The sequence below is a fragment of the Pongo abelii genome, chromosome 21, assembly GCF_028885655.2.
Source record: "Pongo abelii isolate AG06213 chromosome 21, NHGRI_mPonAbe1-v2.0_pri, whole genome shotgun sequence".
Taxonomy (NCBI): Eukaryota; Metazoa; Chordata; class Mammalia; order Primates; family Hominidae; genus Pongo; species Pongo abelii.
In genome coordinates this window covers 44,834,122-44,860,688 of record NC_072006.2, presented here as the reverse complement: position 1 = coordinate 44,860,688, position 26,567 = coordinate 44,834,122, and the positions used below count along the sequence as shown (strand labels likewise).

Here is a 26,567-nt window from a genome sequence, read left to right as displayed (position 1 = left end):
CCTTGGCAACATAGGACCTCACAGTCATGTTCTGTGAAGGAACACGCTCCAGAAAATTGATATCCATCTGGAATAGCTCCAACCAATGATTGATGGGCCTGGTGGATTAATACCACGTCTCCTTCCCTCTAGGCTGAGATAACTCAGAGCTGTGTGTTCTACAATGAACTCTGGAGCTCTTAGCAGAATGAACCTCTAGTTGCCCATGGTGGGAACTTGCCTGATAATATTCTTTATTGGCTGCCTTCCTGTCCCTGCCTCATTTCTCATTTCCCTGCCAGCAGATGTTGCGTTCACCTTCCACATAAATTACCTTCAATCTTCATTGTAGAGTTTACTTCCGGAGGGACCCAAATGACCACGGCATAGGACAAAGCTCAGGGGCTCTGTGAGCCTAGAAGAGGAGGCACTGAGCCCAGCTGGGACAGAGGTCCACAGAAGATCCCTGAAGGAAAAGAATGGAAGGAAAAGAATGGAGAACTTAAGGGTGAGTGGGAGTTAGTCAGCTAAAACGGGGTGAGCAGAGAGAGAAGAGGGACAAGTGTTCCAGCAGGGGGACTGGCATTTGAGGAAGCTCAGAGGCAAGGAAGGGTGGTGTGTCTGTGAATGGTGGATGGACCATTACAGCTGGTCTGTGGGGGGTGGGGGGTGGGGGATTGTGAGTGATGAGGCAGATCCCAGACTTGGAAGCCACAGGGAATGATTTGTATTTTATTCTAAGAATCCCCAGGGGCAACTGAAAGATTGTCAGCAAGGGAGTGCCAGCCAGTGGGCCAGGTAAGAAGACCTGGGAGCTGGGAGGGTGTCTGAGGAGGCCAGGCCCCACAGTGCCTCCTGGGCCTGCTTTCAAAGCCCCTCAGAGAGCAGGCAGAAAGAGGCCCTTCTGGGAAGATTCCTGGGTCCCTTTCAAGGAACTTCCTCTTGCTGCAAAGTCCCCCTCGCTGGAGCCCATAAAGCAGGGCACTGAAAGTAATTACAGCCTGGGAGAGGCCAGGGCAGGGACGCTGGGGATGTGCAGGGGGCAGGGAGGCAGACAGGAGCCGTCATGCTGGCCTGGCTGCCAGGGAGGGAGCAAGCAGACACCAAAGCCCCCATAAAGTCGCCCAGAGTAGGCCCTTTTACAGGCATTCTGGGCTGGGGCATGACATCACCGGGAGCCAATCAGAGGCTCCCCCAAGCCCCTTTTTCTTCTTTGGGGCCTGTTTCTGTGGTTATTGAGGTACATTCTTGGTGAAGGGGGTGTTTTCTTTTGGAATGCTTGAACCCAATAAGTTTTGCAGCCGCTGGCTGGGCCAGTCCTCCTCAGGCAAAGCCAGCCAACTGTATGTTCCCTTTCAAGACAGACGGGCCTCCCAGGCAGCCTGAAAGGGCTGCCGGGAGTTCCCTTCAAGCCACAACTTCGAACTTATTTTAGTGAATCAACTTCTTTTAAACTATATCCATTTGAGAAAAATAATCAACATGAATTGAGAAACACAACAACAAAACAGGCTATGGAGTGAAGAGTTGTGGATTTGAATCCTGGCTCCTCTCCTTACCATCTTTGTTGTTCCTGGACAAACTTCAGTTTTCCCATTTGTAAAATGGGGATGATACAATCCACTATGCAGGGTTGTGGAGGACCAGTTTTTTTTTTTCTGACAAGAGTTTTGCTCTTGTTGCCCAGGCTAGAGTGCAATGGCACAATCTCGGCTCACCGCAACCTCTGCCTCTCAGGTTCAAGCCATTCTCCTGCTTCAGCCTCCCAGGTAGCTGGGATTACAGGTATGCGCCACCACGCCTGGCTAATTCTTGTATTTTTAGTAGAGACGGGGTTTCACCATGTTGGCCAGGCTGGTCTCCAACTCCTGACCTCAGGTGATCTGCCTGCCTCGGTTTCCAAAGTGCTGGGATTACAGGCGTGAGCCACCACGCCCGGCCCACGAGGACCAAATTTAATGGATGGGTATGAAGTGCTCAACTACCATCAGCCATTATTTTGACAAATCCATTCTTCCTCACAGCACTGGACTTAAAGACTTAAAAAGACTTGCCAGGCCTGTCTATTTCCCACACTACATTTATGGGGCAAAGGATCTTAAGGAACGTGGAAATGAGGCCTAGACAGGCTGAGGGTCTTGTGAAAGCTGCTGTGTCTAATTAGGCACTGTTTGTAGTTCTTTCGTGAAGCATGATCATTTGTTAGCTCCAGTTAAAAGAAACTATAAAACCATGTAGAACCCAACTGAAAGTTTAGAAAACAAGGGCAAAACCTTCTCCATAAGGCTACCAGCCTCCCATTGCAAGTACAGTGACTTATATGTTAATATGTAGTTTGTACATGCTGGTCTTGATAATAAACTTGAAAGGTGAATACAGTATACGCGTGCCTTTGCTTGCTCCACCAATATTACAGATTATCATGTTAATGGCTCCCTATTATTTCATCAAATTGATGTTGAGTATTGTTGAATTTTACTTTCAATTTGCCCCTATTTGAAATATTGCTTCAATGAACTCTTCTCTTTTTCCACAGAGCATTTCTCTTTGTCTCATTTCCTTAGGATAAATTCCCAGAAGCAGAATCAGTGGGTCTCAGGGTAGGAACATTTTTGTGGTTTGTGATACATATTTTCCAATTTACTTTCCATAAAGGATGTTCTAATTTACATTGCCTCCAGCAAAGTTTGTCCGTTTAGCCACTTCAAGGAAACCTTACCAGCATTAGGTATTATTGTTTATTATTTTGTTTGCTGCTAGATAAACAGTTATTCCTTATTCTTCTAAAATAAAATAAAATGATTGATTTGTGGATTCAAAGGTGTATATATATAGTATATGTATCAATAGATTTATGTTCTCTTTTTAACATTATTTGATATTTGGGGAGGTATTGAGTCAGGTGAGTCTTTTGCTACAAAATGCAAGAATGCCATTCCTATGTGCTTGTGAAAGGCAAGTATATTCTCTCCCATGCCAGATAGTGATAATTGTAATAAACCGGGGCTGCCACCAAAGTTGAAATAAACAAATGGTTACAGCAGACAATGGAAGCTCAATCCTGATCCTGATGAATGAAGTTGCTAATGTGACTTCCTGGAGTGGATGTCAGCCAATGGCCTCCCCTCTGACTTACATTAGGTCCTAGTGACAGTGGTAAGCGGTTTGAGGAGGTAAAAAGGTGCTTATGGGGCTGAGGAGGGGGTGCTATTTGGGGTGAGTGTGCAGTCTGGTTTCTATAGCCAGCAGAAAAGGACTGATTTGGAAGAACTTCACAGGGAAAGTTTACAGAGTGTTCATGAAAAGACAGAAACTGAGAGTATTTGAGGTAGGGGCATGTGGTGGTGAGGTTAGCCATCTCAAACCGAGGTTCATAACCCAGCCCAGAACTGAGCACTTCTGTTGGGTTTGACAGAGTGTCATGAACAGCCAGATACAGGTTCCAATCTTGGCTCTGCAATTGAGACTTGTGGAAGATGTCGCTGTGGATTGAGGGACCACTGAGAACTCAGGCAACACGTTCTGCCCCTTTGCTCCTCCTGGTTCCAAGGCTGAGCCTGAGTCCAGCTGGCTCCAAGCATCTCAGATTTCTGTCCTCAGAACTCCACCACTTGTCTGTACACTGGATGGGTAACGAGTAAAATCTGCCTATGTCCACCCCTCTTGTGTCACTGAAGACATGCTGATTCTCTTATTAGAATGTAAGCTTGCTCAGACTTAAAAGGTGAAGCCTCAATGCCCATTCATCCTTGCAGCACCAATGCTAACTCCTTTTCTTCCAGGAAGCTTTCCTTGACCTCACCAGTTAGCTAATGACCACCTCCTTTGCCCTCCTCTGTAGAAGCTTTTATGGCTGTTCTTGTTGCATCAGTATCGTAATTGATCTTCATTCCCAGACGCCGGACTCTGTAGCCACATCTGTGTTTCCCTTACTTCTTGCTCCTGTTTGATAACCTCATTCCTAGCTGTAGCCTTGGCCCTTTGCAGGCTGTCAAGGAATGGTTAGCTGAATGAATGAGTGATAAAATAAGCACTCCACCATTTATAAAGCACACTTACCACACATGATCTTATTTGATACAACCTCATTCTAAAGGTGGAGAGGCTGGGTATTGTTATACCCATTTTACAGAAGTGATCAATGACACCAGCTGGCACTCACTGAGAGTCTCAATGCAGCAGGCCCAGGGCTCAGCACTTTACAAGCAATGTCCCATGTCATCTCCCCAACAACCAAAGGAGGTAGGTACCATCATCATCCTCATTCCACTTAATGGGGACTGAGACTTGCTGAAGACAAGTCACTTGCTGGGGTTGCATTTCTGGGAAGGGACAGATCTGGAATCTGACTCCGGTTCGTGTGTTGCCGAAGTTTCCACTCTGCTACACTGCCCCTCCTGATGATATCACCTCCACTGTCTTCACCTCTGGCACTCCAGTTCTTAGAAACAGTGTCTTATTTGTCCATTCACTTCCAGTGCCAGGTATGAGGCTGGGCATAGGTAGGCATCCATAAATGCTGATGAAATGGAAGGATAGATGGATGAATGGACAGTTGGTGTCTGCTCCAACTCTGTTGCAAACGGAGGGAGTTTCTACTTTCATGCAGTGCAGTCAGGGGATGGGAGTTGGGTTTAGCTTGGGGCTGATCTTGTACCTGAGTTCTTCTGGTCATAAAACATGAGGGTGTATCTTCTTGGGGACATGGTGAGCCATGTGCCTGCCTTCCAGTGCATCAGATATGTCTTGCCAATCTCTGAGGGCAAAATGAAATGTCCTGGGAGAGCAAACAGCCGCCTCCCTCCTGTGCCAGGAGAGCAGGATCATTTTGCTCTGTCTACATACGCATTCCTGTCCTCTCCCTGCTGATGGCCTTGGGAGATAATGTGTTCCATGTGTGTCCCTGAGTACTGGGACAGCTGTCGTAAATGTAGTGGGAGCTGCAATGGCCTACGTGTCTGGGTGAAGTGGGTTCCATGTCTTTCCAGGTTGCAGACTCTTGAGGGAAGCAGGATCCCATATCCCAGGGCTGTAATGTCAGACAGGGCCTGCCAGGGTCAGTATTTGCCTCTTCATCCAGCTCTGGGCAGAGCCTGAAGGGCTGGCCAGCAGACTCCAGCCATGGAAGGTAGAGCTGGAATTAGTTCTTCTGCTCCAAGAATGGAATGTGGGGCCTACCTGGCTGGACATGGAGCTTAGTTTTTGATCTACACCCAAGGTCCCAGTGCAAAACACAGGGCACTGGTTTTCACATGTGTCTTATCTGGTTTTCCCATCAGAGCACTCAATTTTGTTTATGAGACCGTCTGTGGATTCCAAGATGGGCAATGATAGAAATGAGCAGAGCTAACATTTATTGTGCATTTGCTCCGTGTCAAGCACTTTACACGGAATTTCTCTTCTAAGCTGTTGATATCTCAAAAGTGCTTAAGAGCATGGATATCAGAGTTAGCAGGACTTGGGTTTAGATTCTGACTTTTCTGCTCAGAGCTGTGTGACCCTGGGCAAGTCACCTGTCTGAGTGTCTGTCTCCTTACCCTGAAGCATGTTTTGACTAGTGACAACCCTCGTGCCTTGCAGGTTGACAGAGAGCCTGCATGTGTGTGTTTCTGTTCAGGACAGTATGGTGTTGGTGGGCAGGCATCATCATTCCACGAGGCCTGCCACTCTGCTGTTCCCTGAGATCTCTGCTCTCCTAACCGTGAACCCAGACTGCTTCCTGGCCAGGGTTCTGACCTCCCTTGCCCTGTCCCTGTCAGCTCCCTCTTGCTGCAGCCTCTGGCCTGGAAGTCCTTTTCGCATTCTCTCCTCACTTGCGTCTTGGATGAGGGCTTCCTTCTTTGGTGCTGATGAGGACTCTGCCTGGGAGGGCTTTCCTCGGCTGCCTGCTTCATTCCCTGCCTGCTCTATTCCCTGCCTGCTCCATTCCCACGTGCTGTCTCCATCATGAGACTCTGGGTCCATGAAGGGGTGAGAAATTTGTGAGTGCCTATGACTGTGAGGGTTGTATCCACAGCTGATATCTGGCTGTTTGTGCATGTGTATGTGTGAGTCTGTGCCGGCATGAGGAGGAGCACGGATATCTATGGTAGCGAATGTGCAGGTGTGACACCCTGTGTGCCCATGAGTGAGACCAGGGGTGCAGGACTCTCACTTGTGGCATTAAGCCCACATGTGTGCAGCCTGCGGACGTGTGATGTCGGAATGTGCCAGTGAGGGGCTGTGTGTGAGACACACACATGTGCACGTACACACAAGCACTGTGTGAAGAGGTGTGTAGGACCGTGGGCAAGGACATCTGCCTGTCAGGGCCCCACTCTGTGCTGCTGGGGGCTCATTCTCAGCTCTTTACGAAGTGCAGGGCAGGGGCAAGACCCTCCCTGGTGGGCCAAACCTGCCTGCTCTCTTTCTGTCCCACGTAGGCTGGACTAGAGACAGTTCTGGGATTCGCTGAGGGAGAGGCAGGCCCAGGGCCTGGGAGAGTTGGTAAGAAGAGGAGGCCTGGCCTAGGGCAGGTGGATGGAGGAAAGAAGAGACCCCCTCAACCTGGCCTCTGGAGCCCTGGAGGGGACCAGAGCTTGCCTGGTCACACTTAGGTCTGAATTCAGCTCTTGCATTCCCAGCCATGCTCTCTCCAATTCTCTGTGCTGCTTCCCCAAACTGGGGTAGGAATCACAAGGCAGGTGACAATGGCTTTTCTTCCCCAGCTATATGCAGAAGACCAGGGATGTCCCTCGTCCTTATCACCAGTGTCCTAATGAAGCTTCAAGAAAAATGTGTGTTGAATGAATTAATGAAATGAGAGAGAATGCTTATGGTTGGTGGGGGAAGGAGAGACTATTTGAAACAAACTCATCCTACAACATGTGGGACAGGGCACGTGGCCGTCCAGGGTAGAGTGTGCGTGCATGTGTGCGTGTGTGTGTGTGTGTAGCTATGGGTGTGTGGAGGGAAAGAATCAGATAGCCACTCCCTCTGACCCTAGCTGCCCCTAGAGCTGAAGTTTCCCAGGCGGAATTACAATCTACACGTTTTACCTTCCGGCTACTAGGAGGATGGGATGGGGGCTTTGCGGGGCTGAATGTCGGTCTGGGGTTCCGGTCCTCCTGGGAGGGGGCACAAGTCCTCAGCGGGGGATTTGTACCAGCCGCTAAGCAGATAATTGCTTGTCAGATTGATTGAAGGCTTTTCAAAATGTCTTTTCCTTGGAACACCCTCCCATCCCCCCACCCCCCACGATGAGTGGATTATTTGAGTTGGAACTGTTCCCCCTCAGTTTTTTTCCCCTCCTTTCTCAAAGTAGTAATTACTGCCGAGTAGCCCTCCGTGGCGTTTCCTGTCATTTGGAGGCTGAAGCCAGCGGCTGTTTCCTCTGCTGGGTGAAGGACAAGCAGGCCAATTAGGGAAATACCCCACCCCCTAGCCTGGCCCTGAGCCCCTGGGGCCCCTGGTGGCCTCCATGGGGCTAATGGGGCCTGGCAGGTGGAAAGGAACTGGTTGACTGATCAACTGATGTAGTCCTGGCTCTCTTCCAAATCCTGAGACTTTCTTCACCCTTTGTGTCCTTGCTCCCTTGTGTGTGTGCGCGCACACATGCACGTGCATCTAACAGTGTGTGTACATGTCAACTGTGCACAGGCTCTTGGGCCCCAGTAAAAATCTCAACCTGCGTCACCCACAGTGATTTTCCCAAGGGAGCTTAGCCTTGACCATTTCTTCAGATTTGAAAAAGTCTGCAAAGTGTCTGCATTGTAAGTGGATCGATGGCTTGCAAGATGCATAGACAGGAGATAAAGCAAGAATAGTGAGAGGCTCATTGCCAAATCAAGGTAGTGGGTTTAGGGGCGCTCATGGCACAGTGCTTTCAACTTTTCCATGCTTTCAGAATATTCACAATAAAATGTGGGTAAAAAGTTTGCAAGGTCGCTCTACAATCCTATCCACCCCACCCACACTCAGGATTCGTAATCTCCTCTGGCCTTGAGTTTTGTTTTAATGCTGCTCCTCTTCCTCCTCCTCCTCCTCCCTTCTATCTTCTCCTCTTCCTCCCTCTGAGACTTTGTTCTCAGTCACAGAAGCCAAAGCTGAGCAGGACGCAGACTAAGATGAGATGAAGAGTTGAGGCTCATGAGTCAAGACGGTTTGAGTCCATTCCAAGCTCTCCCTCTTTGTGACCTTGCGGGAGTGACTTAACCACTTTGTGCCTCAGTTTACTCATCTGTGAAATGAGGCTAATAACAATAGAACATTCATAAGGTTGCAGTGAGGGTTGAATGAGAGAATGCACGTAAAATGCTAAGCACAAAGCCTCAGTCCATAATCTGTGCTTAACAAATGTTTGGTAAACAAATAATAAAACGGACCTCATAAGGAGATGTGTACCTCAGAAAGAGATCGGAGAGAACATGCCAGAGAGATGAGCATGGCAGTGAATTGTGTGTTTGGGGGATCCCATGGGTTTCAGCGTGGTTGGACTACAAGATGGGTGGTGAAGTGTGGAGGGCTGGGAGTGAGAGGGAGGCTGAGAAGGATACTGGGACCACTTTGCTTTAGTGATTATGAGCATGGTCTCTGGGATCAGGTGGCCAGGATCAAATCCCAGCCCTGCCACTTCCTAACTATATGACTTTGGATAACTGATTCATCTCCTTGGCTTAGTTTTCTTATCTGTAGAAATGGGAATCCCAATAGTTCCTACCTTAGAGGGCTGAATTAACTGAGTTAATAAATTCAGAGAACTGCCACCTGGCCTGTGGGAAAGTCGGATAAAAGTGTTTGCTATGATTATCATTCTTAGACATGTGGACATGGGCTGCATGTGGTTGCACATGTGTGGTTGTCTTACATATGTGTGAGTGTCTGTGTGCACGTGGGCATCTGCAGCCAGCGCTTGTTTGTGGGTGTGTTTGTGTCTATGTGTAAGGGTGTGGTGGGGACTGGGGTCAGGGAATCCATGGAGCAATTAAACCTCTGGGAGAAGACCCATCCATCCTGGGCAAAGAAGCCCTTTGGTGAGAAGTAGATGGCATCACTTAGAAATAATAATCAATAGTACTTCCTTACTGAAAAGCCTCCAGAAGTTCCCCTTCATTCATTCAGTCGACAAACATTTGCAGAGCTCCTACTATGCACCAGCCCCAGCCTCCCTTTCCATTTGTTGTTGGTTACATACAGCTTGTTCTTCCATGCACATTTCTCTTTGGCCTGCTAGACCCAAGTCAGATGCCGCTTTCTCTGAGAAGCTTTCCTGGCTACAGAAGCCCATGCTGATGAGATCCCTTGGCACCCAGGTTTTTATGCCCATAGCAAGGTCAGCGACTCTTGTCTAGTCACCACTGAATCCCCAGCACCAAGTGAGAGCCTCAGCCCAAGTGTTTTGAATGAGTGGATGAGTGAATTGTTCAACATGAGGACACCCACAAGGGGTCCCGATTCTGCAGGCCAGTTCAACCAACAGCCTGGGAGCTGGGGTTCACAAGCTTCTTAATTCCTGCCACTGTCACTTCCGTCTGTGCCACTGGCTCCCCACTACGAAGGCAGCAGAGCCTGGATGCAGACGGCTCAGTAACAGTTAAAAGAGCAGTAGTAGGCATTGGCTGCTGGGGACAGTGAGCTCCCCAAGGCTGCTAGAAATGTTGGAAGCAGAGGGAAGCAGGGCAGGAAAGTGGTCAGCGTCCTTCAGATAAAGAGGGCATTTGACCTTGGGTGCAGCCCAAGGCCCTTCCCTGGAGGCCCCTAGCGTGCCAGGCCCTGACCCCAAGGGGAGGCCAAGGAAGCTGCCTTGACTGCAGGAGCCACACATGGGGCCGGACACCAAGCCTCGTGTTATCTCCTCAGGCCACACGTTGGCTAGGAGTGTTGGGCACACAGCAGGACCGGCTCACAGGAAGCTGGAGGAGTTTCTGTCTTTCTAAGGGTCAGAGGTGGCTGAGATTTGGCAGCCAGGGAAATGGGAATTTCCTGTGTCCCTCCCCGGAGCTGAGACTGGCAGCAGGAACCCAGACGGAATTGGTAGGCCAGAAATGCAAAGATGTGATTTTCACGGCCTGTTCCCCCTGCAAGACGTAGTGGGATTGGATTTCACTGTATATATATGCATAGCGTGTGTGCCTGTGTGTGTGTGCTCACATGTGCATAGTGTGGGCATGTGCACATACATGTGCATAGTGTGTGTACATGCACACATGTATAGTAGCTGTGGGGCAAAAATTCAGGGTTTGTGTGTCTCTAGATGAATCTGTTTTTGTGCCCAAATTTGTCTGCCTTGTTGTGAATACTCTTGGTGTATGTGTGAAGCCGGAATTTGTGTGTGTCCATGTGGGCTTATATATGTAAACATACATCTGCCTGAGGTGTATGTAAGCCTGTGTGCTGAACACATGTGTATGAATGCATAGGGGGCCTGATTTTAATGTATGTATGTGTGTGTTGGGGCGGGGTGCACATCCTCACAAACAGTTTTGGAGCTCAGCAAGATGGAGCCACCGAAGGAGGGGACACAAAGCCATGATGCTGGAAACATCTGTCACTTCTTTTGGCCCTGGGGTCTCTGGAGAGGGTTTTATGTTTCCTTCTTGCCAAGAAGGAAAATGTGACACTTCTAACTCAAATATAAGAGCACAGTCACTCTCTATTAAATAAGATGCCCAGTTCGGCTCACCCTGGGTTATAATCGGAGACAAGTTATTGGAAGGAGTGGCAGGAGGATCATTAAGGATGAGGGTTGAGCAGGACTTCTCTTCTGCTAGGGAGGAGTCCTAAACAAGGTCCACCCCAGCCCAGCCCCATCTGGCCCCAGCAGGGGCACCTCAGGCAGGAGTAGGTGCAGCATCAGCTGTCAGTCTTAAGGCATCTGGTTGGAAAGGTGGTCCCTGCCTAGAATGACCACAGATGAGCCCGCTAAACTCAGGAGCTCTGAAAGCACAGAGGAAGAGGCCACTGCTAAAAGATCTCACAGAGTGGGGAGAGTTTGAGTAGAATCTTCGCCTTCACAGGATTGAAGAAAGTTTGTTAAATCCGGCATTTGTGTGATATTTGCTCAATGTCCATTTCGAACAGATCAGGAGTTGGTGAACTACAACCAATAGGCCAAATGTGGCCTACTGCCTTTTTTTGTAAATAAAATTTTATGGGAACACAGCCATACCCAGCTAATACCTTCTATGGCTGCACTCACGCTACAACAGCAGAGTAGAGTAGTTGTGACACAGACCCTATGGCCTGCAAAGCCTAACTGTTTACGATCTGTCTCTTTACAGAAAAAAATTTGCTGACCCCTGCACTAGACTGTTGATTTCATAAAGGCAGGAAGGATAAGCTCAACACATAACAAGTGCTTAATAAGTATCAGTTGAATGAATGAATGACTTAATTTTGGAGGATGATTCCAGGAAGAGGAAATAGTGTGTGCTGAGGCATGGGGCCAAGAAACAACCCTAGGTGTACTGGTGATGGGAGGGTGGAGTACAGAGAAAAGACACACACACAAACACACACACATGCACACACACACGCACACTCACACACAGTATACACATGCACACACACACACGCACGCACGCGTGCACACACACACACATGCATGCAAGCATGCTGGGGAATGTGGCAGCGCAGAGGTTAACACAGCAGAACGAGTATTTGGCCAGGGAAGGCATATCAGAGGAGGTGACACTGAACAGTATCCTGCAGACCTATAGGCATTTTGCAGGAGAAGATGGAGGAACAGCATTCCAGGTGGTGGGACCAGCAGAGGCAAAGGCCTGGAGGCCTGATGGAAGGAAGTGTGGGTACTGGGCACCGCTAATTACACTGAATCTATTGCATATGCCTCTGATGGGACCCTTGGGCCGACATGAAGCTAGAAAGGACTTTAGGGGCAGATTTGCAGGGCCTGGAAGGGCTGTCCTCAGGGAGTGTGGACTTTGTTCTCTGGGCACTGGGGAATCAATCACTGGGGGTGTCAGTGGAGACTCCAGGGAGACCCAGGTAGGTGAGGAATTCAGGACTCCGGGCAGGCCGCTTTTCTTCTCTAGACTAGTTTTCATGGCAAAATGGGAATGATAATGCCTGCCTCCCAGAGTAGGGGAAGGATTACCTGAGATCAGAGATGTGAGAAATTCAGCCTGTGCCTGGACAGAGTGGCTAACAAGCAGGGTTGTTGGACAAAACACAGGACGCCCAGTTAAAGTTGAATTTCAGATAAATAACAAACCATATTTTAGTATAAGCATGTTCCAAATATTGCATGGGACATGCTTATACTGAAAAATTCTTCATTGTTTTTCTGAAATTCAAAAATTTCAGAAATTCAAAAGTTCTGACTCGGTATCTTGTACTATTCTTTGCTAAATCTGGCAACCTAACTGCCCAGGGATGCTGGCTGAACCCGGGTCTTTGTTGGTGGCTTCAAGGCCCTGAAAACCTGCCAGTGATGCAAGAAACAGGATGACAAGCTTGTGGGACTGAACACTGGGGAGGTGAGGTGTCATGGAACCTAGTCATCTTGGCTAATGGGGAAGGAAGTAAAGGCTCAGAGAGGGGAAGGAACTAGCTGAAGGTCACCCAGCCACATGTGGTCCTAGTGTTCTGCTTTTGTCTGTGGCTGGTCAAGAGAGAGCTTTGACTCATGGGGGTGTTCCTTGGGACAGCTTAGAGGGATTCTACCACACAGATGTGAGAATTCTGAGTGCGGCTTCTAGAATCTTCTGGGCCATCCCAGTCTTGGCAGCAGATGCAGCGTGTGATCTTCACCACATCCCTCACCCCATCCATGCTTCAATTCATCCAGCCATAAAATGGGTCTAATTACACCCACCTCACAGGTGAGTTGTGAGGATTAATTAATGTTTGTAAAGGCTTTGTAATCCTTGGATGAAAGACGGTCCTTACATATAAAGGGTCATTATTTTTATTATTATACAAGTGCCAAGTATTATTACCTTAATTAGCTTTTCTAGATATCAAAAGCAATTAGACAGATCACTTGTTGAATGCCATTTTGGAAACCCAAGTCACAGAAACTCACACATTCACCTGTCATCTCACATTTTTGGCAAGAGGCCAACCTAGGCCAAAAGGTAGGGCTGAGATTTGCAAAAAAAAATTTGTTTCTCTCTCTGGCCAAGTTTCACCCCATTGCAAAATTTTCCAGGCATTTAAAATTACCTAAAAAACAGAGGTTTTTGTTTTTGTTTTTGTGGAAATTCTTATACAGGGGGGTTTTTGGGGGAGAAGGCTTAGTTTTGCAGCCCAGGCAACCTGGTCTAAGAATGGCAATTTGTCCTGTTTTCCCTGATGTACAGAGAAGACCCGGACTTAGCCACCAGAGCCAGTCCAAGTGAGGTGAAGGCATCTCTCGATGGGGGACTACTGTGTTTCAAGCTCTATCCCAATATGTGTATATTTTAAAATTTTAATCCCATGCAGTGGGTAGGAGCTTTCTGACCTTCATTTTACAAACAAGGACACTGTGGCTCAAGAGGCGTTAAGTGACACAGCCAGGAAGTACAAGAAGAATACAAACCCAGGTCTTGCTGATTCCATAACCTACATCTAGGTTTGATGCAGTTTCTACTTCTCTGTGTTACCTGGAATCTACCTGGCTTGGGTCTAAACTGACTCATAAGTAGTCAAGAGGTTTTCTGGTATTTAAGAGATGAGACCATATAGACTGAGTAGGCCACTGCGGTGCTGGGGGCCACCTGCAACCCCAGCCTGGCGAATCTGCTCAGGCCTTGGTTCAACATGGCTTTGGCTAGTCAGGGTCTTTGGAGTTGGCTCAAAACCCCAGGGTTTAGGCAGAGGAGGGGACTGTGGCCTGGTTGTGTCCATTAGCGCAGGCAGAACAGGTCAGGGCAGAAATCAGGGGGGTGAGGCTCCCTCTGTACTGTCCAGTTAGTTGGGGCAGGTGGAGAGGGATGAGGAGCTGGCTGTAATTAACTTTACCAGCGTCCTTAACAGAGGTGACAGAACCTTTCCCCTACTTCCCTTTCTACTCTGTCCAGCTTCCTCAGTGGCCTTTAGGACCCTCCCAAAGCTGTGACTAGGCCAGGGAGCACTGAACTGAGCCATGCTGCCAGTGTGTTCCAAACCAAGATTATATCCCAGCTCTGCAGTTCTACAGAACCATTTTCTTTTTACAGAACTTCCCTGAGGGCTGGGTTGGGGCCTTTGTGAAGTCAGTGGATGCATTAAGAGACTGTTGGAGTGTTGGGGGATTGAAGGATGGAAGGAGGGAGGAGTTGACAGTGTAGGAAGAGGAAGAGGTTGACATATTGGAATGGAATGGAAGGGTTGCTGAATGTATAGATGAATGAGATGGTAGATGGGGTTAGGTACTGGTGGATTAGACATGGAATTGTATGTATAAATGGAAGGGAGCATGGCTCACTGAAGGGATGGGTTAGCATGTGAATGTAGGAATTGATGAGGGTGAAAGTAAATGTAGAGATGGGTTGGAAATTTTGGTGGTTGGATGGAGGATTTGGAAAAAGATAGAGGGGATGGTAGGTGAAGAGTTGGAGGAAGGGGGAGGGGTTGACAAATGTATGGACAAGTTGGCAGATGGGTGGAGGGATTGGTGGATGGATGAAGGAGTTTGGAAGATACATGGAGAATGGTGCATGGATAGAGAAAAGGTCAGATGGAGAGGAGCTGGGAAATACAGGAGCTGATTCATGGATGGAAGGATTGGCATGTGGATAGTGGAAATGGTGGTGACTGAAGGTTTTGTGGAGGTTGAAGGAGTTGGAGGAAGGGTGGAAAAGTTGGCCTATAAAGAAGCATGAATCAATGGAAGAGCGTTTGGCAGGTGGGTAGCAGTTGGTGGAAGGATGAGGAGTGGGATTTTGGAGCTTCTGGTGGGTGAAAGTTTAGATGGATGGGTGAAGGTAGGTAAATGGAAGATGGTAGATACATGGAGGACATGTCAGATAGGAGAAAGGATTGGCAGATGGGGAGAGGAGGTGGCAAAGGGGCAGAAAAAAATGGCAGACTGGCAAAACCCTCTGGGGAAAGTTATAGGGATAGGTAGAAGAGTAGGAAGGCTGTCTAAATCCATAATGGAAGAGTTGGCTTTGTGGCTTAGGCATTAGCCCGGACAGACCTCCTCTTATTTCCTTGGGCCCCAGACACCTTTTGCCTGTGGGTGCTTGGGGGCTATTCCAGTAGTAGAAACCTTCAGTGCCCAGCTCAGTAGGTGGTCCTGACTGTCCTCTCCCTCACATCTTCCCTCCCCCTTCAGAACCAGGCTCTCCTGAGGCTCATAAATCCCCAGTCTGGCAGGCTTTCTGTAATTAACTCTGCAACATTAGCCCAAAAGGTGGGGCAGGTGGGGCTGTGAAGAAAGGAGCTGACTCAGAGGTAGATGTCTATCTCCTGCTGCTGTGTCAAGTGTGGCCACTGTCCAGCACAATGGGGGCAGTGGCCAGGGTGCCTCCCTTACCCACCAGCTGTCTTGGGTTCCACTCTGGTCTCCCCCCAAAAACTTGGGACCAAGGGAGAAAGTTAATTATATAGGAACCTGGCAGTCACCTCTCTCTCTCTCTCTCATTCTGACTCTCTCTTCTATTCTCACCTCTTTCATTCATCTTTTTCTCTTCTATACCTATTTCTCCCATTTATTCTCTGTTCCTATTTTTCTTTGTCTCTGATTCTTTCTCATTTTATGTCTTGTTCCCTTTCTCTCCCTCCTCTATATCTAGGTTGCTTCCCGCTTGCTGTTTTTGGTGGTTCCCCCTCCCCCTTTTCTCTGTCATTTTCTCCATTTTTATATGTTTTCTTTTCTGCCTTTCTTTGCCTCTCTCATGGGCAGGTCTCCACACCTCGCAATGGAAGCCTGTTCTTTTCTTCTGCACCCTCTCTCCTATCATATGTGTCTTTACACAAGAGCAGAATAGTTTTGAGGGATGTTCTCTCCTGGGTTTGTGGTTTTTTTTTGAGATGGAGTCTTGCTCTATCACCCAGGCTAGAGTGCAGTGGTGCGATCTCGGCTCACTGCAACCTCTGCTTCCTGGGTTCAAGCAATTCTCCTGCCTCAGCCTCCCTAGAAGCTGGGATTATAGGCACCTGCCACCATGCCTGGCTAATTTTTGTGTTTTTAGTAGAGGCGGGATTTCACCATCTTGGCCAGGCTGGTCTTGAACTCCTGACATCAGGTGATCTGCCTGCCTCGGCCTCCCAAAGTGCTGGGATTACAGGCATGAGCCATCATGTCCAGCCCTCTCCTGGGTTTTTAATTAGGCTTAGAATCTTCTCAGAAAGATTTTCTCCTTTTCCTATTGATTTATAATAAAAATGGTGTGATCAAACCACTGGGAACCTCTGGCCAGAGCTGGAGGGGAAACGGGGGAGAGAAAATAGTGGCCACTCTGCAGACAACAGGCCCTGGTCAAGGAAGGCTCTTCCCGTATCACAGTGGATGAGCCTTTGTTGGGGGCACAGAGGAGCAGGATCCTGGCATGGACACAGGTGAAAACCTGATGTTGTGTTGACCATCTCATGGGGCCCAGTTTTCTTCTGAAGGAGCTCACAAAATACCATAGTGGTCAAAGTACTGGTGTTTGAGAGGCCTGGGTTCAAGTCTCAGCCCCAACACCACTCACTAGCTGTGGAATCTCACACAGGTGACTTAGCCTCTCTGATTCTCACTTTGCTCATCTCTAAAACAAGACTAACAAGAATTTTCTTGTGGGGTTGTTCAGAAAATTAAATGAGAATGTTGGAAGAAAAGCACCCATATCAGTCATGATTCAGCCAGAAAAGCAAAACCACTAAGAATGGCATAAAATGAGGGCTTTCTTATGAGGGTTTGGTCCTGTGCAGTTGTGGAAGCTGGTTCAACCGTCTACAGGAGGCTGTTGCTTTGGTGTCTGGGCCTACAGTCAACAGAACAAGCAGGTGGGGAAGAAAGGATTGACAGAAACTGTAGGGCAAGGGCAAAGCAGAATGTGAGCTGGATTATGTAAGGAGGCATTGAATCTGCATAGGTCTCTTATCTGCTCGAAGTCCCCAACTTTGATGATGTGAGTAACCTGCTGGAGAAGTGATGGCTATTGTCACATTGCTGCACACACTCATGGCCCAGGAATTGAGGAGGCTGGAGGAGGAGGCCTGGCAGGAAGTGGAGGAGCTACAATCTGGGTGCTGCCCCACATCAACCAGCAATACCCACCAGGGGCAGAGAGGCCTGAAGATACACAGCTAGTGAGTGATGGCTCTTCCGTCCGACTGCAAGTCCATGGTTCTACTGTACACACTGTGCCCTCAGCGAGAGTGGAGACATTCATGGACTTGTGTCATTGAGAAGCAGTCTAAGGAGGATGAGGCCCAGGTATCCATCTTTCCATAGATCCTGCTTCCCCTTCTCCCACGACTTCCAGAGCATGTTCTGTTCACAGTACATTTTTAGCTCTAGGAATCTGAATTGAGGTTGTGACTGGGCTAACCCACATCTCGGTGGCAAGGCCCAAGATTTGGAGATGAGTAGAGGACTTGTCATGTGTGGCAGTGGCAGTCGCTCGACACTAAGTGATCTGTGACCCCTTTGCATGCCTGGGAAGAAAGTGGCTTACTAAGAAGAAGCCCATCCAAGGACTAAATTTCCCAGGTCCTTTTGCAAAGGTGGGGCCTATGACATGTGAGTGGAAGGAATGTGCATCACTTTCTGGCCAGGAAGCTTAAGAAGAAGGTGGAGTTTCTTCATTTGTTTGCTCTCCTGCCAGTGGGATGTCAACACTCAATGTAATCTTAGAAACCAAGTGTTGATTATGGCGGAGGCTTCATCAGCCTGGGTCGTTGACCTAACCCAGTGGTTCTCAAAGTGTGATCCCCGGACCGGCAGCATCAGCATTGTCTGGGAACGTGTTAGAGATGAAAAATCTCAGGCACCACCCTAGATCTACTTAATCTGAAAACTCTGGGGTGGGGCTCAGTCATCTGTGCTTTAAAAAACTTCCAGGGGAATCTAATGCATGCTCAAGCTTGAAACCCCCTACTCCTCTTAGTTACCATTCCATTCATAGCTCCTGAACGGACAGCCAGGCTAATGACTGCTCAGGAGGTTTACTGCTTACTCCCACGGCCATCCTCACCTTCCACCCCACCCTTGCCTCTCAGGGGGTTTCATGAAGAAGACAGCAGTGGCACATGCTCTGTATAATTCTTAACATGAAAGAAGCAGAAGAAAATGGCTTTCTCATGAAATAATTCATTAATTCCTTCCTCATTTTTTTTGTTCTCTGAACAGTCATAGAAAAGCATTAGATTGACTGGAAAACTTCCCTGGAGGAGCTACAAAATACAGTTTGGATCAACAGCCCTATAGGTAGGTTTTATTATCACCACAGTTTTATAGATGCAAAACTTAAGGTTCAGGGAGTGTGGGTGAGAGGTGGGGCCAGGATTCAAGCCTGGTTCTCTCTGCCTCCATCTTCCACATTTTTTTGGCACTCTCATGGCTTCCATGCCTGCATTTCCAGGTGGTTGGTCTTTTGCAAACAGAACTCACCAATTGCAACCTCTTTGCACCTAAGGAAGAATCACATCGGGCATCCAGATCATTTGAGAAAAATCTGCTTGTCACCTTTCCCCAGATATGTTACACAGGGGCATATGTTTGCATTATGCCTGTGACTATAAATTCAATACATCCCAAAAGAGTGAATTAATGAGTTAATTAGCAACTGGGTAGCTAGCTTGAACACCTCATCTAAGTTTGCTTATCTAGAAACTTCTTGTATCTTTCCAGATTGAGAAAACATTTTCTGCAAAGAAGCTGGCATCTAGTTGTAATTGCTGCAATTGTTTGTGGAGGGCAAACAAATGGACATAGTCCTCATGGAAGATGAATGACATGGTACAGGTTAGGGCAGTGGTTCTCAAACTTTAACATGTGTTCAAGAATCACCTGTAGAAAGCCAGAACACAGATTTCCATGACCCATCCCAGAGTTTAAGATGTGATAGTTCTGGGACAGACCCCAAAATTTGCATTTCTAACAATTTCCTAGATGATGCTGATGCTGCTTCTGTGGGAACCACACTTTGAGAACCACTGGATTAGGGTAATACTAGATCCTGCAACAAAACGGCAATGGCTTAACACTGTGAACATGTATTTCCCGCTTCCTTACAGGGGAATGACTGAATACGGTGTGATATGACATAGGATACAGCTATGAAATGAATCAAATATAAGTGGATTGATCTGAAGTGATAGCTGTGGTCTGATGACTGAGATAAGCAACTTGCCAAGAAATTTATATAGCATAATCTCATTTTTGTAAAACAAAACAAAAAACTAAACCAAAACCAAAATAAAACAACCTACTTCTCCAAACCTCAAGCCGTATCTATGTTTTATAAATATAGGACAAAATACATAAGACTATACCTGATTATTAACATAAGGGTACCTCTGAAAGTTAAGGGACATTATTAGTTTTCTAATAATATTCCCTTATTATTGATTCATTCATCAAAACTGTCATGGTTCTGACATCATGGGCTTCCTAAGAGGAGGTAATGTTTAGAATAATTTTAAAATGCAAGAAATAATGAAAATCACTCAGCTCATAAAAGGGTGGATTCAAGGCTGCTTTGTTTCTTTGTATGTGTAGCCCCCGACAGGGATGGGGCAGGGTTTCTTCTGTCTAGAGGGCACATGATGCTGGAATCATGGCAGTTTTGTTGAATGAATGAATGACCATGTCAGTGACCACATGCATTCACTGAGAATCTTACTTTTGGGGGCCAAGGCGTGCCTATGAGAGCAAACCATCTAGGAGCCCCCAAATGGGGGTGTATTGAGAAGGCAGCTACTCCAGGATGTACTCCATGATGCCCTGGCTTTAGATGGGTGAGTATTGCACCAGCTCAACCCTCCCTTCTTGAGTCTAAGTCTCTGTTGGATCCCAGAGCTTCATCCTCGAAAATGATAGTAAGTGGTAGAGGCTTCAGCACTGATAAGCAAGGACGTATTTCTCCCAAAGGAGGGAAGTAGAGATGTGACTCAATAGACACCAAAATCAGAGTCTTTGGGCCCAAAGTGTCCCAAATAAAGCCAGGGTAGGATTCCAGACTCTACACTCATAGGCTGCAGTCTCTTCCTCCTTGGTGAATGGCTAGGCTGACTTTCACAGGGATATTAGAGACCTGGTTCCTTGGGGTTTGTGAGCCCACAGTGGGAGGGCTGCTTTCAAAGTTCACTTAATTACACCTCCGAGCAGGTTCAGGGGGCTCCTGGGCACAGGGGCCTTGGGCCATGTGTTGGGGTCTCTGACAGCCCTCCTTGGTGCTGGCTTTCAGGGGGGCTGAGGCTGAGTTATACCCTGCAGCTATGCCTAGGGATCTGGTTCCTTATGGGAAGCTGGGAGGACAAACCAGCTTGAGAGCCACTTGTAATTTTTCAGTGGGGGAAGAGAGGAGATCATTTCATGTGGCGAAGACGGTGGGGGGAAGAGGGAAGGGAGTTCTTAGGGGGAAAATCTCTGAGGAAAGGATCCAGTCCACAAGGTTAAGACAGGAAGTCCCTTCATGAGAACCAAAATCATGAGCAACTTGATTCAGGCTGCTTGGCACAGGGTAATAAGCACCAAATAGGAAGTTTGGATCCCAGTTCAGCTAATGTTTAGCTGTGTGGCCATGTGCCAGGCTTTTTGCTTAGTTAAATGTCAGAAATAGTGCAGTCAGAAATAGTGACTGCATTCATCTTCACAACAGTCCTATGCAGTAGGTGCAGTCATCATCCACATCTGCATACGGGAAAACAGAGGCTCAGAAGATCTCACAGCTAGAAAATATCAGAGATAGACCTGAGCTCAGGCTCTGTGCTGGTGTTTTCACTACTGGTATTTCTTTTTTTTTCTTGAGTGCTCATATTTCTATATCTTCTCTCTTAAATTCTCTGAACCTCACTTTAGGGTTCACCTATAAAAAGGGTTCGTATTCATCAATTGCCAGCCAAGAAATGGGAATTGCTCAAGGTTTTTCAAACAAAGAAAATTTAATACAGGGAGTTAGTCACACAAATGACTGAAGACACTGAGAGGCAATTCAGATTTTAGTAAGAGCCGGAAGCTGCACCTGCCCCCTTAGGGCTGCAGGAACAATGGGAGGAGGTATTGTTATCAGATTCTAGGAGTCTGGCCATTGGCAGAAACTAAGACCATGTTGGTTTTTGCCCCATGGGTGTGGCACCATAGCAGTAATTACTGCCAGAGATGCCACTAGGAGCAGAGGGGAAGGGAGAAACATATCCTGGCTTCTCCCTTATAGTCTTGCTCACATGCTTCCCATTGGTTAAAACTACCCTGAAGCCGGAGGACAAGGGACCCTGGGGAGCGTAGATCCCACAGCAGGTCAGAGGAAAGGTGCCAAATGGATCTAAGACCAGACAGGCTGTTGAGGAGTTCAGAGCTAAGGGTTGTTGGGAGCACTAAAGAAGACCATGTGGGACACAATGTGACATAGGGTGACAAAACTTGTAGGGCATTGCATGTGTGACCAACCCGGTTGATTACTGGCTACCACTGTCAGATAGAAACAGAATAATAGACTAAACCCCAGAAAGGTTTAGAACATAGGAAGGAAATAACAAAATAAGAGCAAAAGTTAATAATACAAACATAAGGCCTATTAGGGAGGTTCAACAAACCCAAATGGACTCTACAAAAAAAGCTAGAAATGAAAAGGAGAGTCTCGCTACATATACAGCAGACAGACATTACAAATAACAAAACGATAGGTGAATAATTTTATACTGAAACATTGGACATATTTTTTTTTCCGAGATAGAGTCTTGCTCTGTTGCCCAGGCTTGAGTGCAGTGGCGTGATCTTGGCTCACTGCGACCTCTGCCTCCTGGGTTCAAGCAATTCTCCTGCCTCAGCCTCCTGAGTAGCTGGGATTACAGGCGTGTGCCACCACACCCAGCTAATTTTTGTATTTTTAGTAGAGACAGGGTTTTACAGTGTTGGTCAGGCTGGTCTTGAACTCCTGACCTCATGTGATCTGCCCACTTTGGCCTCCTAAAGTGTTGGGATTACAGGTGTGAGCCACTGTGCCTGGTCACCAAAACATTGGACATCTTTATGAAGGGAATGCTTCTAAGAAAAATATAATTTGCTAAAACTGACTTAAGTAAAAACAAACAATTCAAATAGATCCATGGCCATTATCTTATTATTCCAGACAAAATAGTATAATTCCTATTTTATGAATAAGGAAATTGAGGCCTAGAGAGGTGAAGAAAATTGCTTAAGAATCTGCAGGTTGGAAGGGGTGGAGGCAGAGCCAGGTGTGTCTGGATGGCAGGATTCTTTCTCCTGTGCTAGGAGGTGGGGGGAGGTGATAGGGCGAGGCCCCTGCTGGGAAATTCCCCAGAGATGCCTGCTATTTGGGTTGGTCAACTACCAGACACTTTTAATGCGCCTCTAGGAGAGGCATTTGGCACCTGAATTTCTCCTGAAGGTTTCACCATCACCGTCTCCAATTAAAGTGGCACAGCAGCCCTGCATCGCCTGGAGAACATTCAGTACCACCCATCTGAGGGTAGCAGGATAGGGCAGCCCATGCCTTGGCCTGCGGCCCTTTGACTCAGCAACCGCCCAGGCCCAAGAATGCCCAGTGCCTGACTGGGCGCCCACAGCCGTGGCCCAGGCCTCTGAGCGAGTTTGCGTCTTATGAAGAAGCAGGTGGCGGCTTGCTGCAGAGTCCATGTGGGTGACAGACTCCCACCATTTGAGGCCTCCAAGAAGCCCACACCCTGTGGGTGGGAAATGAGTCTTGAAATGGAAATTGTGATTGAAGACGCAATGGCTGACCTTGGCCTTGAGAACCCTCGTCAAGTGGCTCTCTCTGTCTGTTTTGCATCCCTTCACCCTTTCTCTTGGGAATATCACCTCACCCTTCCCTTCTTGAGGTTCTGGTGAGGTTGCCAAGGACAATATTCTACCTTCTGTGGCCACATGAGGCAAGCTGACGAGCTCTTCCCTTGGTTGGACTATATGGATATTCCCTCTTCCTCTGGGTTTGCTAAACAGCAATGATGTCAGCCTGGGGTTGTCTGGGGACATGCCCACTGCCCTCTGCATCACGATAGCTAGAGGAGAAAATGAGGAAATGTACAGAGGGACACAAAGCTGAGAGAAAGTGGAGATGCCTGACAATATTATTTGAGCTCCTTGATCCAGATGAGCATGCAGTACCATTCCCCCATTTCCCTTCTGTTGTAGGGGCCAATATTGTCTTTAAAAAAAATTTTTTTGAGACAGAGTCTCATTCTGTCACCCAGGCTGGAGTGCAGTGGCATGATCTCAGCTCACTGCAACCTCTGCCTCTGGGATTCAAGCAATTCTCCTGCCTCAGCCTCCCGAGTAGCTGGGACAACAGGCGCCCTCCACCATGCCTAGCTAATTTTTGTATTTTTAGTAGAGACAGGGTTTAGCTATGTTGGGCAGGCTGGTCTCAATCTCCTGACCTCAAGGGATCCGCCTGCCTTGGCCTCCCAAAGTGCAGGATTGCAGTCGTGAGCCTCCATGCTCTGCCAATCTTGCCTTTTTATTCTTAAATATGTTTGAGTTGGGCTTTTGTCTGTTGAAACCCAAAGAGTCCTGACTAACACAGTTTGTCTTGGCTTCCCTCTTTCTGTGTCCCTTCTCAGTGACTAATTTCTCCGACACCCTACGACTCCCCTCAAGAGCTCTCAGGAAACGGGCCACACAATGCATTCAACTAGCTGTTTTTAGTTGAAATGTTTCGCTTGGTCCTGAATATTCTGATGGTTGGCATAATGATAAAGAATCATGAAAAACAGCCTGCAGAGGTGGGGACTCAATAAAACATATCTGCCTGGGGAAGGGGTAGACAAAAATATTTATCACTGCTAACATTGATTGAGTCAGAAATGGTGCCCTGTGCTCCCAGTGAATCAGCTCATTTCATCCGCACAGTGACTCTACACTTAGCTTCTATTGTTTTTTTCTATTTTACAGATGAGGAAACTGAGGTTGCAGAGCTTAGATAATTTGCCTAGAGTCACAGAGTTAGGAAGCAGTGGTGCCAAATTTTGAACTGAGGAATTTTACTTTGCAGTCTATGTTCTGAACCGCTTTGTTCACTTAGATAATTAAGTGACTTAAACAAGTTTAGCTGGCGGAATTGGTTGGCCGTGGTAGGCGGGAGTTCTGGGCTTTTTTCAAAATTATCTTTAATGTATTTAATATAGTTTTCATAATTTAAAGACACTTAAATAGAAAAGGTATTTTTATTTTGAGGGGGGTTGCATAAGAAATGCTGTGAGTTAAAAGAAGAAACTAAAACAAACAAACAGTAAACCCTGAAACAACCCTTTCCATGGCTGCCAGAGTTCCACCACCAACACAAAGTGATTCTGTTCTCTTCGTCAAAGGAAAAGCCCCTCTGCCTGGAGGTTAGAGGCTGTATTTCAGCACCTGACTGAAAGCTCTCCAAATCTGGTCCCGACCACTTTCCCAAAATTACCCACGACACCCATTGCCCTGAGGCAGCCTCGCTGAGCAGCCCCTGAAGTTTTTCAGCTTTAGAGTCCTTGCTAGTGGTCCTAGCAATGTATTCCCATGGCCATGTGGTTCTGCCAAATTTGTGAAAATAAGATATTTAAACTGATTTAGGTTAAGGCCACTCTCTCTTCTTCTTTGATATTTGCACCATTCCTCCGTCTCTTCTGTACTTTCAGAGTGGTCCCAAGGACTTTGGGAATCTGGCTAAGAAGATATTGAGTTGGGGATACACTTAGTTTGGGCTTATAGCTGTGTGATTTGCAGTCGCTTCCATATACAGGTAAGTAATTGCTAGTCATCCCAGTGTCGAAATCTGCTTCCAAGGACACTGGTACCACCTACTGTGCCGACTCACATGTGACGTGTGAATGTTGCCAAGTGAAGGTTTGGGGCCAGAGGCTGTTTCACAACGTGAACGTGTTCTGTGGTGCCCAAAGTATGGCGGAGAAACCAAGTTTGAAATGTACAGAGCTGGAAGCTAGTCTGTGGACAATCCTTACAAGTTCCAGAGCTCAAATATGAAATTTATGCTGCAAGTTGTAAAACTGAATTTAAAAACCATTTACCTTCTCTCATAAATGTTTAGTGAAAATATAACTACGGGTCATTTTGAAACAGTGCAGAAGAGAAGAGGGTGGTAATTTTAACACTGTGGCTCTCAACTCTTAAGAAAATGAACAGAGAAATAATTAGACCTATTAAAAATGTTCAAGAATCTTTAAAAAAAAAAAAAAAAATTCATGGAGGCTTTGCCAAACTTTGTGACAATCCTTAAAAAATACAAAGGATATAAACAAAGAGTTAGGAAGTGGAGAGACATTTTCTAAATTATCAGTAATAAAAGACAAACTGATCAACCATTAATATTATAAAACTTGTTATGATACTACTGACATGGGAAGAGACAAAGAGAATGAAGCCAAAACAAGTAGGAAAAACAATGTTATCAAAGTATGTCGGCAGTTAATTAATGTACAACATGGCTATTTTTCTGAATGGCTGAGATGTTTCTGGTACTTTTCAGCTTTTTATTGATAAAATTTATAATTAGTTGTAATTTCTTTTCTCATTCTAAATGAATATTCCCTTTTGCGCCTACATTTTTAGTTATTTATTTTAAAAATCATCTTTATTGAGGTATAAATATACAATGAAATTCACACACCTAAGGGGACTGTTTGTGAGTTTTGACAAATGTATATACTTGGGTAACCATCACTGCAATCAAAGCATAGAACATTTCTGTCACCCAGACCACTCCTTCCTGTCTCTTTACACGCAACCTCCCTGCACACTTTGCCCCAGACAAGCACTAACTTGCTTTTTTTTTTTTTTTAAATCACTATAGATTTTGATTGTTCTAGAAACATCACTTAAATGGAATCATGCAGTACCCTTTTATGTCTGGCCTTTACTGAGGGAGAGATCAGCATTTTGTGGGGGACTCAGAACTGTACCTGATTTTGTGTTATTCACAAATTTATCTTATTTTCTTTCAATAAGACTTTCTAATTGGGATACTCTGCATATGGCCCTACTGCTGCTTTGCACTCTGGGTATGTTGGGCATCCCACCTCCTCAATAAACTTCCTATGCACACTTCTGAGTCTATGCCTAGAACATACTGTTCCCTCTGCTTGGAATGCCCTTCCCTCCTGAGCCACTGGATGGATCAATGATCATCCCTCCTTGTCCAGGTCCAATGTCTCCTCCCTCCTGGCTTTTCTTAGGCAGAATAGCACACTCCTTTCTTAGATGCCCTAGGAAGTTTGGCTTATATTTTTCATCAATGTTCGGTTTATATTGAAATCATTTTATTTTTGTCATTCTTTCCCTCATAGAATCTGAGTTTTTTAATGGAGGTTTTTGATGGGAGCATTGTGTGTTCAACATGTGACACCTGCTCCTCTCTGCCCCCCTGCTCACCCTAAGTCAGTAGACTGTCCTATGCATAGCAACAAATGTTCATTGTATATGAAAAAAAAGTGAAACTCTTCACATGACATTATAGAAACAAGACAAACAATTCCTTTATTTAGTTGTAGCCATTACT

The 26,567-nt window shown here is 46.7% G+C and overlaps 1 long non-coding RNA gene across 1 annotated transcript; it reads left to right on the top strand.

Annotated features, from left to right (window-relative positions):
• Positions 1 to 12,692: 12,692 nt before the first annotated feature.
• Positions 12,693 to 19,311, top strand: LOC129052229 (uncharacterized). The gene is made up of 3 exons (XR_008517168.1): positions 12,693 to 12,800; positions 18,224 to 18,301; positions 18,725 to 19,311. It is a non-coding gene; the product is annotated as an uncharacterized LOC129052229 (long non-coding RNA).
• Positions 19,312 to 26,567: the final 7,256 nt, after the last annotated feature.